Source organism: Neomonachus schauinslandi, chromosome 12 (assembly GCF_002201575.2).
Source record: "Neomonachus schauinslandi chromosome 12, ASM220157v2, whole genome shotgun sequence".
In the NCBI taxonomy this organism is placed as follows: Eukaryota; Metazoa; Chordata; class Mammalia; order Carnivora; family Phocidae; genus Neomonachus; species Neomonachus schauinslandi.
Genome location: NC_058414.1, coordinates 96096303 through 96112199, shown reverse-complemented (window position 1 = coordinate 96112199; position 15897 = coordinate 96096303).

Sequence of the window (15897 nt, the reverse complement as noted above, 5' to 3'; positions counted from 1 at the left end):
ATTTTATTTATTTGAGAGAGAGAGAATGAGAGACAGAGAGCATGAGAGGGAGGAGGGTCAGAGGGAGGAGCAGACTCCCTGCTGAGCAGGGAGCCCGATGCGGGACTCGATCCCGGGACTCCAGGATCATGACCTGAGCCGAAGGCAGTCGCTTAACCAACTGAGCCACCCAGGCGCCCCTCTATTTTCAACTTTTTGAGGAACCTCCATACTGTTTTCCAGAGTGGCTGCACCAGCTTGCATTCCCACCAACAGTGTAGGAGGCTTCCCCTTTCTCCGCATTCCCACCAACATCTGTCATTTCCTGACTTGTTAATTTTAGCCATTCTGACTGGTGTGAGGTGGTATCTCATTGAGGTTTTGCTTTGGATTTCCCTAATGCCGAGCGATGTTGAGCACCTTTTCATGTGTCTGTTGGCCATTTGGATGTCTTCTTTGGAAAAATGTCTGTTCATGTCTTCTGCCCATTTCTTGATTGGATCATTTGTTCTTTGGAAAAGACCCCGAATAGCCAGAAGAATGTTGAAAAAAGAAAAGCAAAGCTGGTGGCATCACAATTCCAGACTTCCAGCTCTATTACAAAGCTGTCATCATCAAGACAGTATGGTACTGGCACAAAAACAGACACATGGATCAATGGAACAGAATAGAGAGCCCAGAAATGGACCCTCAACTCTGGTCAGCTTATCTTCGACAAAGCAGGAAAGAATGTCCAATGGAAAAAAAAGACAGTCTCTTCAACAAATAGTGTTGGGAAAATTAGCCACATGCAGAAGAATGAAACTGGACCATTTCCTTACACCACACACAAAAATAGACTCCAAATGGTTGAAAGACCTCAATGTGAGACAGGAGTCCTCCAAATCCTACAGGAGAACACAGGCAGCAACCTCTTCGACCTCAGCTGCAGCAACTTCTTCCTAGAAACATCGCCAAAGGCAAGGGAAGCAAGGGCAAAAATGAACTATTGGGACTTCATCAAGATAAAAAGCCTTTGCACAGCAAAAGAAACAGTCAACAAAATCAAAAGACAACCGACAGAATGGGAGAAGATATTTGCAAATGACATATCAGATAAAGGGCTAGTATCCTTAATACTTTCAATGAAATATTTGCAATATTCCATCTGTTATATGGTAGTCAATTTCTTCCCTATGCTGCTGCTTTTTATTTTACTTTTGATATCTGGAACTAAGAAAACAAGGATCTTCAGTTTTTATGAGGAAGTTAAAATGCTTTGGGGAATTCTTGAGCTATTTTCAAGATTATTATGAAACTAGGGAGCACCCACTAAACTAGTGAAATGACATTCCCTATATTCCCCCATCCTCAATTTATTTTCCACTACTCTTATTTACACATATTAGACTCCTCAATGTTTTATCCTCTTGTGTTTTCTCTCTATTGAATGTTGTCTTAATTCCTTTACTGATTATTTAGTCATGTTAAAATTGACATTGTCCAGTTAGGGAATTGGAGAAATACAGTATTTAATCAACAGAGTAGAAACAGAATTCTAGCTTTCGGACTATTACTGTCTTCTTCTGTGATTTAGGGGAGACTCCCTATATCTCAAATTGACTCTAAAATAGTGGGAAGAGAATTCAAAGTTGTTGAAATTTTGATGCCTATATTGAAGTGTGTGTAATAAGAAAAGAGTTTTATTTCTTTCATTTTTAGTGAAACACTATGTGAATACTCTTGTACTCTCCTATATTATTAACAGAATACCTTTTTGTAAGTTTCAAATGGTATTAATTGCATGCTCCACTGGGTTTTATTGACTGGATTTGGGGTATTAATTTATCACATATGAATATGATTCTGTTAAATTAATTTACTTTAAAATTCCATCTGTTCAATTTGAGAGAATTCAGTATTTGAATTTTAGAGAGAAATACTGTTCTTTGATAGTTTGCAGTTAAACTTCTTTCAGCAGTAATATCTTTAGCAGTAGTTTAATGTGTGCTTTTTTTTTGCATTTTCCTCAAAGCTTATGATCTGAATAATTTAAACTTTTTACAATTAATTTATTTTCCTTGGCTAGTATCTGATCAAATTTTATAAATTTCCCCTGAATAATTAAAAATAATATTAGCCTTTGAGTCTTAAAGAGTCTTGAAGAGGTGGAAGTGGCTAGAAAAAAAAGCAAATTAGTCTCTGTCCCTTAGCTCAGTCTGCTTGTCAGTGAGGTGCTGATTGCCCAAGGCAAAGTTGTCCACGTGAGCTCAACTCTGTAACAGGACCATCACCAAGGCTCCAAATTCTGTGACACTGAAGGCTTAATCACACATAGTAAATAACTCTATCAGGAATTCTGCCATGTGAAAGGGAACCGTGGAGGAACAAGACAGAACTCCTGAAGGAGAACAGCTATATTTGACTCAATACAAGAACATGTGCGTTTAATTTAGACATTAGTGTGATCTGACTTCTCAGTCCATAGTCATCACTGTCTCCTAATTATCTGGGCTCTACAGTTTGGGTCAGAGGATTTTCCTGCTCATATTTGTGAACTTTTTCTCTTAAAATAGGATAGGGTGGAATCTGCTCAGCAGCCATACAGGTGGTGCAAGAGTTCCCTTGAGGTTGGCCAACAGAGCAGAGGCTCTTCCAGGTACTCTCATGATCTTTCTGAAATCATTCTCTTTCACTCCTAAGATCCAAGCCAGCATGTCCCACAAAAGGTTTAAAAATTCTTCCTAAGCCTAGGCTCCCATGGAAACAGGGTAGCCTCCATCCTGTTCCATTTTATTAAGAGCTCCACACAGCCCTTCCTTTTGCCTAATAATAGGTTTTCTTTGGAGTGGCAGCCATAAGATGTGCATTTTCCTCATAAGCAAAGAGGAGGAAGAAGCACTTGCACTTCCCTAAACTGAGCATGATTGTTTTTGAAATCTTTCCTCTCATTAACTTGACAGAGGTATTCCAAATTTTGCAACAGATGCAAATCATCTAATTCATGTTACAGTTTCTCTGCCTGTGCCTGAGGCCATCACATTGTCAGAAGATGAGAAACATGCCCACATTGCCCATGTTTGCACCTACATCACAGGGTTGTTGTATGGATTAAATGAGGTAATTTATGCAAAATTGCTAGAGAGTGCCTGGTGCAGTATAAACTCCATATAAGCATTTGCTATTATTATCTTTAATATATGGCTATTGTTATTAAGTGGATTCATTCACCTGTATGGTGTCTCTCACATGCCCCAAGGGCAGATGCTTATACTAACCCTGTGGAAATGCTATAAAGTCAAAACTAGAGTCTTGACTATTAGGATAATCCCCAATCTCTTTTATCTTTTAGCACCAGGGTTGAACCCATTCTTGCTGCTGGCTCCTGTGACTCACTCCTTCTCTTCTGTCTTTGCCAGCTTCAGAAGATGGCAAAAGTGAAAAAAAGAATCATATGTAGTCAGGATGGGCTTAGAGTAGAGGGTCATTCTGCATTTACTCTCCATATTCCTGCTTTAATAGTTTAGATCCACCCTCCTTGGATTTAAATATCTCCGAAACAGCACATTCTGTAACAATTTTCCAGGATGAGTATAAATTCAACCCCCTGAAAGGAATTCCCAAGGCTGATCTGTAAACCTTCCACTTTGATTGAAAAAGAAAAAAATTCTTCCCAAAAGCTTTTCTAAATGTCTCAGATATGCAGTCACAGGGAGATGTAATTCACCTAGAGTGAACACAGGACCTTAAAGGGGCCAGTTGGCCATTTCTTCAGGTTTTAACCCTCTGAACATCAAAACAGTATTAATATTAAGGCCTCTTGGTATTGTGTCTTACCTGGCACTCAAAAGCCTCTGACTTGCATATCTAATTTCTGGAAAGCATCTTCTGTATCTGGCAATTCACTGTTTCATTTTCTGGAAGGTACACAACATTTCCCACAACTTGACTCAATATTATAGGCTGTCTGTAATCAGACTGAGTCAGATTGGATATCATTAGCTACTGTGTACTTTATAAGGAGAAATTTTATTTATTTTAGAAAATCAGAGGCTGAGATAAGGGTCTTGGAATCACTTTCAATTCCTATCATTTCTCAATTTCTAGGAATCCCTGAGAAATTAATTTTGCAAATTTCACTATGACTGCACTAGCCCTTGCTTATTTCTTTAAATGCATACCAATTATTCTGAATTTCCTAAGATTTTTGAAGCATATGTTAGTGTATTTTCAAATTCAGTTTTATTTGAGCCCACTGTTTTCTCCAAACATGAGATTTTGAGACCTTTGTATTTTTCCTGAATTCAATTTCCATGCACCTTAAATCTACTATATCAAAAACTCACTTGGATTAAGTTTTGGGCATTAGTAAATATGCCAGATACTTCCTCTTCAGGGATTGTCCACAATCTAGGACAAAAATTCCCCTCCCTTAATGTAAACACTATAGATCTCCTCCACAAAACAAATGGGTAAGAAATATTTCCTTATTTATTTTCTAAAACAAATAATTTGATTCACTATCAACCTTTGTGACTGGGAAGTTCACCTGGTGGGGATGGGAGGAGACTTAAATTCAGTCATAAAAGTGGGGGCTCTACTTTTCTACTATTCCTACAGCATTAAATATTCCCCCAATTTTGAGAATCGGCCTTTGGTTTTAGGTCAACTGTGATTGCCATTAAAGCATTTATTGTCTACATCCTCAAGGTCTATTTAAAACCAAACTATATTGATCAGAATACACATTGCGTGCTTGTTGTCCAATCACTGGATATTTGCTGCTTTTCAAGGCCAACAAGCCTATCAGAAATCCTGCCACTTGAAATGTGTACATATCCACCCGTTTTAAAATTTAATAACTTATAAGAGATCCTAATCTTCATTTGTACTAGTTATCTAGGGCTATAATAATAAAAGTTCCCAAAACTGGATGACTTAAATTGATGGAAATTTACTGTCTCACACCTCTGGAGACCAGAAATCTGAAATTGAGGTGTGGGCCTGGCTGCGCTGTCTCAAGGGTCTAGTGAAAGCATCCTTGCCTTTTCTAGCTCTTGTGGTTGCTGGCATTCCCTGGTTTGTAGCAGCAGGCTTCAGTCTCTGCCTGCATCTTCACATGGCCACCTTCTCCTGGGCGCCTGTGTCTTGACGCCCAAAATTCCCTCTTCTTATAACGAAAACAGTTATACTGGATTTAGAGCCCACCCTACTCCAATGTAACCTCATTTTAACCCGATATGATCTGAAATGACCCCATTTCCAACTCACACTGGTCACATTCATACGATCTGCATAGACATGAATTTTGAAGAGGCACTATTCAAACCAGTATACAGGAAATCCAACTACTCTGTAGGTTTGCGCTGCCCAGTCTCTGTCTGCTCAAGGTGGGAAATTTTCCCCTTCTTGGATGATCTTGTTTGTCTGAAAAGGTTAGTTTTCAAAAAAGTTCTGCTATATTTCTGCTAGAGTAAAGGAAATATCACCCTTTGGGATAATAGACTGCAAACTAGGGCTCTGATTTTTGAAGTACCATTTTGTAGCACACAAAAACATTCCAAGGGGTCTAGAGAAAAGAGTATTTTAAGTAAATCACATTCCAGAAATTCAAATTCCCTACCTTTTCTTTCCTAAAATTCATCAGCCTGAGATTGTACCATCCAAAGAGATGTAATGCTGATTTTCTTTCTCTCTTCCTACTTGAAAAAAGAAAGGATTTGCTAGAATGTAAAACAAAGCAATAGTTTGAAATAGGAATTATTTTTCAGAAAGATTCCTTTAATTAAGGCATGATTTTTTTTCCCTGTCTTCTGTACATCTCTGTGTCTAAAGTGGCCTTCGGAACAGAGTATTTTGTTGGATTTATATATATTTTAGAGCAGGACCATGGAGAAACAATGACAATTTTAATTTGGAAAACTTGCCTCTTCCATTCACCAGCTATTGTGAAAAGATTAGTTGCTCCTGGGAGAATCCCATGAAGAAAAGCAAGGGAGCTTCAGTAAAAAATACTGAAGACGGTAGCACGATGTTTCATCCATCCAAGATATTCATGGAGAGACTGTCTTATCTATCTTAGACCTAAATTCAGAAATTAGATGGTTGTCATAGAAACACATATTAATATGTTTATTTGAATTGAAAAATGGAGTCAGATTTTCTGAGAGAAAGAATTCTGATCTGGCTGATTAGTTTGAAAATATTGACTGGCTTTGCCAATTAGGTTATATGGCTGATATTTTCCAAATTGAATAAGGTAAATCTGTAGGTCCAGGTTTTGACAAACATGTATAATAAAGAGTGTGATAAGATTAAAACATTTTATCCAAAACATTTATTGTCAAAGACATATTAAAATGAATAATATTTCAATCTTCCCAAACATTTCTGAGTATATTGGGCTGAGGAGTGTCAGTGTTAAAGATTAACATATAATTAAGAGGCATTTGGTAAGTCTCAGTAAAGTTTTTGTTTGTGAGGGTTTTTTTTTTTTTTTTTGCATAGTCTTAAGAAATGAAAACAGGATGACTGCAAAGTAATAAATTCATTTATGGATAAAGTAGAAGTTTCTACAAATTATGTCCAACATAATTTAAACTTGTCCACAAAACTCTCTGTACAAGGTTATTTAAACTATTTGTTTATTAAAAACTAAAAATATATTACAACTATTTAAACTGATGATGAATAAGTTTAGATTCCAACTTAAAGAAGACACAGTGCAATTTTTAAAAGTACAAACTAGCAAAAATTTTTGCAAAACCACTATTCTGGAAAACAGAAACTGGATTATTATCTATAGATGCAAATGTGGAGCAGGAAAGAGGTACAGGGAAATTAACATTCTTCTCATTCTTCTATGATGAACCAATAGCAAACAATTAGGTGTACATACCTATTAATCAGATTATTCAGTTACACTGTGTTACTTGGAGCATTTTTTGTGACTTGTTGGCTATTTTTGTTCTTGTTTCTCCCTATAAAATGACTCTTATTCCACTTAATTCTTTTTAGAATCGACTAGGACCATGTTTTTTTTAGCACTCTATAAGAAATGTGTTCAATGTTTTTTGCTTTTAACCTAGGTTTGACTATCCTGAGACAGAGAATCTTGATCATAATAGTCAATTAGGACTTACCAAACCCCAATATTGCTATATTGTGAAATATGTAACTCATATATAAAATGGGCTAGCCTTAGTAGAATATACCCAGCAAATAGTTCTATAAAATATACTTTACTGCATTTGCTTCCTCTACCACTTGGTGACATCTTGGATAGATCCAACTGACTTCTGCTCCTTTGATCCATAAGAAGATAACACAGATTTAGGTATTTAAAGTAAAATAAGACATAGTTGAATATATATATATATATACATATGTATGTATATATATAAACCTTTAAGCTAAAAAAAAAAACCTCTAAGCTAAGTCAAATGACAAGAGACAAATAAAGAAAACATGTAAATCATACATACTGCAAAGTACTAATCTTACTACACACAGAGCATCTAGAAATTGAGAAGAAAATACTATTAAGCCAACAGAAAAATGGGCAAAGTTATTAAAAGAGAATTCTCTGAAGTGCAGGGGCCTCAAAATACGAGGAAGAATAATCTCACTCTTAACTGGAGAAATGCAAATATAAATGAGACTAAAATATAATTTCTCACTTAGCAGACTGGCAAAAATCCAAAAATTTAACATTAGTGGTTACATAGGGTGGTGGGAAATAGACATACTATGTTCCTGGACTGTAAAATGGTACTATTTCTATGAAATGAAATTTGGCAATATTTATCGAAATAAAAATTGCATTTACCCTTTGACCCAGAAATCTCAGTTCTGGGAATTAGCCTAACTCTGCCAAGTCAGTTTTCGTAGCAGCAATAAACAACTCGGAAGTCTCAGTAGCTTACAACAAAAACATGTTTATTGCCTATATTACACTGAGGCCGCAGGTCAGCTTCTGTTCTGTCTGGTGGATTCTCATTCCTGGACCAGGCTGAAAGAGCTCCCACTCTCTGGCACATTTTGTTCTTACTGCTAAGCAAAACTAAAGGGGCGTAGTGGAAATGCAGAAGACTTCTTAAAGTCTTTTCTTCGGGCGCCTGGGTGGCTCAGTCGTTAAGTGTCTGCCTTCGGCTCTGGTCATGATCCCAGGGTCCTGGGATCGAGCCCCGCATCTGGCTCCCTGCTCCGCGGGAAGCCTGCTTCTGCCTCTCACACTCCCCTTGCTTGTGTTCCCTCTCTCGCTGTGTCTCTCTCTGTCAAATAAATAAATAAAATCTTTTTTAAAAAAAAGTCTTTTCTTGACATCAGCACGGTTGCTCCTGCCCACGAAGAAGTCATAAGACTAAGACAAAAGTCATCAGGGCAGTGAAATATACTCTACCCACCAGGGAAGCACTACAAAGTCACGTGGGTAAAGGTCTGGGTGTCTAATCCTATTATGGGGAGGAAGCAAAGCATTGGAGATTATGCCTGCCTGCCCATTGATGATAAGAAATATATACAAGGTTATTCATGGCAGCATTGTTAGTAATAATAAAAGCATTGATTTGTAAACATTTGTGGAAAGGTATCTGACAGTCTCTCCCTCTCTATATATCTATCCTGTCTCTCAGAAGAATGCATGGTTGACAGTAATGCTGTCTGTGTTAAGAATGCCTCTTTCCAGCAGCAATTGTGCTTGAGTTATTTCAAAGCGCAAAGTGATCTTTCCTGGACTACAGATCTTCCATCATTTAAAACATGAAATTGTGTCTCCAATTCATTCATTCAGTAAATATTTATTGAGGGCTTGGTGTGGTTCAGGCTGATTTATGTTGAGGAAATCTGATGGATTGGTATGTATGATAAGCATAATTAACCTACAGAAAACACAAATTTACTATCTCTCAATCCCAGATTTTTCTACTAGTCTGCCTCTGCCACTCTGTCCTAGCTCAGGTTATAGGTACAGGAATTTGAGGGTGTTGAAAGAAGATTAGGTTTTTGACACCGGAGATGAGAAGTCTTTGAGAAGAAATTATTTTAAAGAAAATTAAGTCAACTTAAAAAATGTACTTGAAGATGTTTGGGCCTAACATTACTGCAAAAACACCTGTGGGTCCCTGTTATCAGAAGATAGTCAGCCTAAACCTTTTTTGAGAATTCTGGGCATGAGAAGCCTCTGAAGGAGCATTCTAACTTGGAAAGCAAGCAAAATATTTTATAGAGCAATGGAAGTAGGGATTCAGGCAAAATTTAGTTTGTTTTGCACATAGCTGGCCAAGGATGTTTCTCAAGACGGAGAGAAATTATACTTGCTGATTAGCAGCCATTGTTGGGGTAGAGAACAATTAGAGGTTACAGACATGAGGAAAAGCAGGTATGAAGAAAACACGGTGCAAATAAGAACACAGGAGGACCAGAGTAAAAACGTTCTCGGTCCCTCAGTGTTTTACATACTTCACTGGAAAGAAAATACTCAAGTTCCCTTGGTAATACTGGTAATGGGATTTCAGGTGTCTGCCAGAAGCAAATGCTTGGGATTTATTGATTCAAGGTATTGTTACTAAAAGATTTTTTTCTTTTCTTTTTTTTTTTTTTTTGAGCAGGGGTTGGCAAACTGTAGGGTGGGAAGGGCAGAGGGAGAGGGAGAGAGAGAAGGTCCAGAGCCTGGCATGCGGCTCAATCCCAGGACCCTGAGATCATGACCTGAGTGAAATCAAGAGTCAGATGCTTAACCGACTGAACCACCCAGGGACCCCTGACGTTTTTTTCTAAATAAAGTTTTATTGAAACACAACTATACCTAGTTATTTACATACTATATATGGCTGCTTTCACAATATAATGGCAGACTTGAATAGTTGACACATTTTCTTATTCACAAAGCTGAAAATATTTACTATTTATCATTTTGTAGAAAAGAGTTTGAAGATCCCTGTTCCAGTGGTATGCTAGTGGTTGCATCAATATGCTGGGGCTGCAATAATAAAGTACCACAAACTGGGTGACTTAAACAAGAGAAATCTTTTCAGTTTTAGAGGCTGGAAGTCAAAGAGATCTAAATGCCATCAGGATTGGTTCCTGGTGATGTGTCTCTTCTTGTCTTTCCAATGGCCAACTTTTTGCTGTTTTCCCACATGGCCTTTCCTGTGTGTGTGCAGAGGAGAGAGAGAGAGAGACATAAATGGGAGTAGGGGGGTCTGAGTGCAAGCTTTGGTCTCCCTTCTTGAAGGGTACAAGTCCTATCAGATTAGGGCCTCACCCTTATGACCTCATTTAACCATTATTATCTCCTTAAAAGCCCTGTCTGCAAATACAGTCACACTGGAGTTTAGGGCTTCCAGTGATTTGAGGGGACCAAAATTTAGTCCATAACAGTGGTTCTAACCTTGATTCAGGGAGCAAATGGGAAAGTCACTTCTATGAGCATGCTGCACATTAGGACTGTACTAAATATCCAAAAAATCTAAAACAATTAATTATTAAAGACTAAAGTAGAACCAACGGCATCAAGTCAAGGACATTTGTCAAACTTTTTTTTCAAACTAAAATTGTGTTGTATTTATCTGACATGTTCCCTTTCTGAGGGAACTAGGTTTTAAGGGATTATATAATTCATGCTTTTTCTAAGGTTTTATTTATTTGACAGAGACACAGTGAGAGAGGGAACACAAGCAGGGGGAGTGGGAGAGGGAGAAGCAGGCTTCCCGCGGAGCAGGGAGCCCGATGCGGGGCTCGATCTCAGGGTCCTGGGATCGTGACCAGAGCCAAAGGCAGACACTTAACGACTGAGCCACTCAGGCGCCCCTAATTTCCTTCTTTCTCAGAAAATAGAGTATTTAGTCTTTTAGGGCCTCCTTCTAGGGCCTCCTAGGAATGAGTAGAGGTTCAGAGCAATTACAGTTTTAAATGTCATATGGAATTTGTTATATATTCTTGAGTTGCTAAATATTAGCTTTTGTAATGTTCAGAAAATTATTTTACTTGGAGTATTTATAGTATTCTCTCTGGTAAAACAACAAAACAAAAACAATAATAATCATACCTCCCTCACAGATGTGTGTGGTATTGAATTAATATAGGCCAAAATACTTGAAAATTGAGCACTAGCTCGAAAAAAAATAGTTTTCTCTTTTTTCCAGAACAATTGCCATCATATTTCTCTGAACTTTTTAATGAATCAACATACTTTAAAAGCCCTATTCCCTGGGCGCCTGGGTGGCTCAGTTGGTTAAGTGACTGCCTTCGGCTCAGGTCATGATCCTGGAGTCCCTGGATCGAGTCCCGCATCGGGCTCCCTGCTCGGCAGGGAGTCTGCTTTGCCCTCTGACCCTATCCCTTCTCATGTGTTCTCTCTCATTCTCTCTCTCTCAAAATAAACAAATAAAATCTTTAAAAAAAAAAAAAAGCCCTATTCCCTGATAAATTATACTTCTTTGATATTTAAAGTGATTAGAAATTTTTTTCCCAAAAGATGGCTATAGTCCACTGCTCACTACATCACCAAATTCTTTTTTTTTTTAAAGATTTTATTTATTTATTCATGAGAGACAGAGAGAGAGAGGGGCAGAGGGAGAAGCAGGCTCCCAAGGAGCAGGGAGCCCGATGCGGGACTCAATCCCAGGACCCTGGGATCATGACCTTAGCTGAAGGCAGACGCTTAACCATCTGAGCCACCCAGGCGCCCTACATCACCAAATTCTTTCCACTCTGTCAAACGCTTGACAATATGGGAGTGCTTTTATTTCATCTAATTGTTTTGAAATAGACAATGTTATGTGTTTTTAACTCTAAATTAATACAACTTCCCAGTTATATTATCCTCAATGCTTCCCTCCCACCCCCGCCCAGTTTTTCTTCCTTTGTCTTCAGGTATCTCTTTGGATCCAGTTATCATTTTGTTCAACTCCTTTCTCAAACAGACCCTGAAGATATGAAACATGAGTATATACATTTTCTAAATTCTTAAAGAGATCCAAATATCTTTCTAACTACCCAGTGAGATGAAGTCGTTCTTGGGCGACTGCAGAGTTCTTATGTGTTTCTCATGAACAACTTTCATTCTCTTTCAGACTCTTCCATTGCTTTCTGGTTCCATATGCTGCATGTAAAAAGTTGGAACCACATTTGATTCTATTTCCATTTTAAGTGGAAAAGCATTTCCACATTCTGTCTGGAAACCTGTAACATGTTTTCCCTTATCTTTCCATGTCTGCAATTTGATCAGAGTACGTTGATTTTGTGTGAGCCTTATCATTAATTCTGTTCCTCAGGGGTCTCTTAATCTGACAACACAAACCCCTCTGCAGTTCAGGGAAGTATTCAACGATTACTATTGATCATTACCCTGTTCTCTCTCTCCATGTTATTTTCTTTCTGGAGAACTCTTTGGGAATTCCCCCTTGGAAATTCTCTTTATGTCCATATTGGTCTGTTTGAGAATTTTTTCAGCTTTCATAATTTTTTCCCTTCTGATATCTCCATCCCCTTTAATCCACCATTAATTATATTTTCAGTAATGACAAGCCTCTTCCTGGTTCATCTATGGAATTTTATGTAAAATATTTTTAAAAAAATAATTTCTGTAAAGTCTTTATTTTGAACTCTAATCACAAAGCCCTGAGAGCACTGTATTTTAGGTTTTAATCTGACTCTTCCTTCGGTCCTGAGGGAACCCTTTCCACACATCCAGCTTGATTTTTATCCTACTGGTTTTGATTCCCTTAGATGTAGGGTTTTGTTTTGTTTCATTTTTTTGGGGTTTTGGCTATCCTTATCATTTTGCTACAGTCTCTTGACCAGAGTTCAGCCAGCTGGTGCTAAAAGCACAATGATTTGTTCTCTTGCGGATTACCAATAATAGACAGGCTTTGTTGAGCCAAGTTTTCCTACCACCTCAGAAACTGGAAGTGAGTCTTCTTTCTAGTCTTCTGGGCAGTTCTTCATCCCAGGGTTGGTAGAACTGGCAACTTGTTTTGGAAGCTCTAGCTTTAAAATGACTGTTGGGATTCTCTCCCAAGAGGATTTGCAAGATTCCGCCACCAGACTCTTCTGGGAGCCAGCAAAGCATCAGCTCTGCCTGAAGCAGTGGTTCTCTTTAACTTGGCTGCAGATTAAAATAAATCAGGGATCCCTTAAAATTCCCAAGGCTCAGGTCACAGCCAAGACCTATTAAATCAGAATTTCTGGGCTTGAAACCCTAGCATTCATTCTTTTTATAGCTCCCTAGTTGATTCTAATGTGCAGCAAAGTAATGAAAAACACTGCCTTAAGAGCTCCAAGAAAAGCAGACCCTCTCCTTGACCTCTGAAACCCTCAGCTGTCCTCCTGCACCATCTCTCCTTCAACTAGGAGACTTACCTGTTTGGCTCCTCCAGACACAGATGGGAACAAGAGAGGGAACCTTTGCTTGAGTTTTTACCTTCCCATAATTCCACGTTGTAAGTTTTGTTTTTAACATTTTTTAGATTAATTGCTTTTAAAAGATCACACAAATAATCACTTCATTATTTCTTTTTCCAAAACGCATCAGCCTCTCTTTGGAAATTTTTTTTTTATTTTTTTAAATTATGTTATGTTAGTCATCATACAGTACTTCATTAGTTTTTGATGTAGTGTTCCATGATTCATTATTTGCATGTAACACCCAGTGCTCCTTGCAATATGTGCCCTTCTTAATACCCATCACTGGGCTAACCCATCCCACCACCCCTCTTCCCTCTGAAACCCTCAGTTTGTTTCCCGGTGTCCATAGTCTTTGAGAAAAGAATTTACTTTGTTTTCTCTTCAACAGTACCAATGCTAATATTCTTTGATTCAGTATTTTCATTCCCTAATCACATGGACTTGTTTTGCTCTTATGAGATGTTTTTCAACCTCACAAAAGTGGAGGAGAAACTATTTATATTTTATATGCCTGGTATTAGGATTATTTTTCAAGTTCTGGCCTACTCATCTCCCTAACTTAGTACATTTATCTATGTAATAAAGGAAATAATTTCTCAAAATGACATTGTGACACATTCCCAATTTTTATTTCTTTTTTTTTGTTTTAATATTTTATTTATTTATTTGACAGAGACAGACACAGTGAGAGAGGGAACACAAGCAGGGAGAGTGGGAGAGGGAGAAGCAGGCCTCCCTACATTTCTATCATTCAGCTTGTCATAGAAGCACATCAAAGTTTTTCTCCATCCTCAAAATTTCTAACACTGTTCTTTCTAAATATTCTCTAATGTTTAATGAGCCATATGCTATATATGGTTTAAGAGTCTGGAAGTCTTATTGCTTACTTTTGAATTAAGTTTAATTCTAGAAATTTTCAGCATTTATACCATTATTGACCTAAAATATTTAATCTTTAGGATAGATCAAATGAGATTTAATGAGCTTCACTAGGAGCCATTCTTTTTTTTTTTTTTTTTTTTTAAAGATTTTATTTATTTATTTGAGACAGAGAGAATGAGAGAGAGAGAACACATGAGAGGGAATAGGGTCAGAGGACGAAGCAGACTCCTTGCCAAGCAGGGAGCCCGATGCGGGACTCGATCCAGGGACTCCAGGATCATGACCTGAGCTGAAGGCAGTCGCTTAACCAACTGAGCCACCCAGGCGCCCGGAGCCATTCTTTTTTTAAATAATTGTATTGCTTTAAAACTAAGAAAAAAATGAGTATGAGAGATTTTCCATTGATAATATGCAAAAAAAGTCACAACAGATATTTTCTTGTTTTATTTTCCACCTTCTGCTGTGAAGAAATAGCCAGGTCTTAATTTGGAGGGAATTTACAAGGTAAAAAACTTAGAGAATATAACAAAGTGAGTTCATCTTATCCCCAAGAACTGTCTATATTATGAGCACGTATAGTATGTTAGAAGTCCAGCAGAGCATATTCAAGTAGATTTCTTGAAACGTATATTGAAAAAGACAATTATCCATAGGCAGCATAAGGGCTAACAGCAGGGGACCTGCAGACTTAAGGCTACTATACATATGTTATTATTTGCACTTTGCATACCCAACACACTTTATTTGACACATGTATTGCTGGTTTGTGAGCTGATTTGTTAAACCATGGAGTAATTCAATACACAGGTAGCTAAATAATAGTAACCATATTTCTTCATTTATTTTTCCTTGATTTGTTGTTGTCTTATTTTCAAAATTTCTTAAAAGATTGCAATCCTAGTTTCATGACTCATATAACTTGGCATTTGTAATATAAGTAAATACAGTACAATAATTTCTGGTGGGATTTTGAAGGACCTAGAAGTATTAAATTTTTATTTTGAGAACTCCTTGTTGAATTGAGAAATCTTTGAGAAAACAAAGAGGCAGGGGCGTCTAGGTGGCTCAGTCATTGGGCGTCTGCCTTCAGCTCAGGTGATGATCCCAGGATCCTGGGATCGAGCCCCGCATCGGGCTCCCTGCTCCGCGGGAAGCCTGCTTCTCCCTCTCCCACTCCCCCTGCGTGTGTTCCCTCTCTTGCTATCTCTCTGTCAAAAATGAATAAATAAAATCTTTAAGAAAAATATTAAAAAAAAAGAAAATGAAGAGGCACATTTCAAATAGATTTGTAAAATTCTAAGTTTATGTTAATTTGAAGATTAGTCCTCTGTTGTTGATGCAATGTAGTTTTCTCTATGTATATAAACTACACCTTGGAAGGTTTTTAGTAAATCCACTATGACTACAATGGACTCCTATTTGTAATATGTTCAAAAATGAGTTAATTATAAAACCAGCGAGCTGCCAAAATTTTCCACTGCTGCTTTTCCTCTATTCTTTCTTAGCACTGACTGTGATGTGTAACCCTCAGTCCATCTGGGAGCAGTGTGCAGCTGTGTCCAGTATCCACTTAGCTTATAAAATCTAGTGCAATACCGCATCTGATCTTTATCTCTAAATGTGGTCACACAAGATATTCAGTTCTCAACT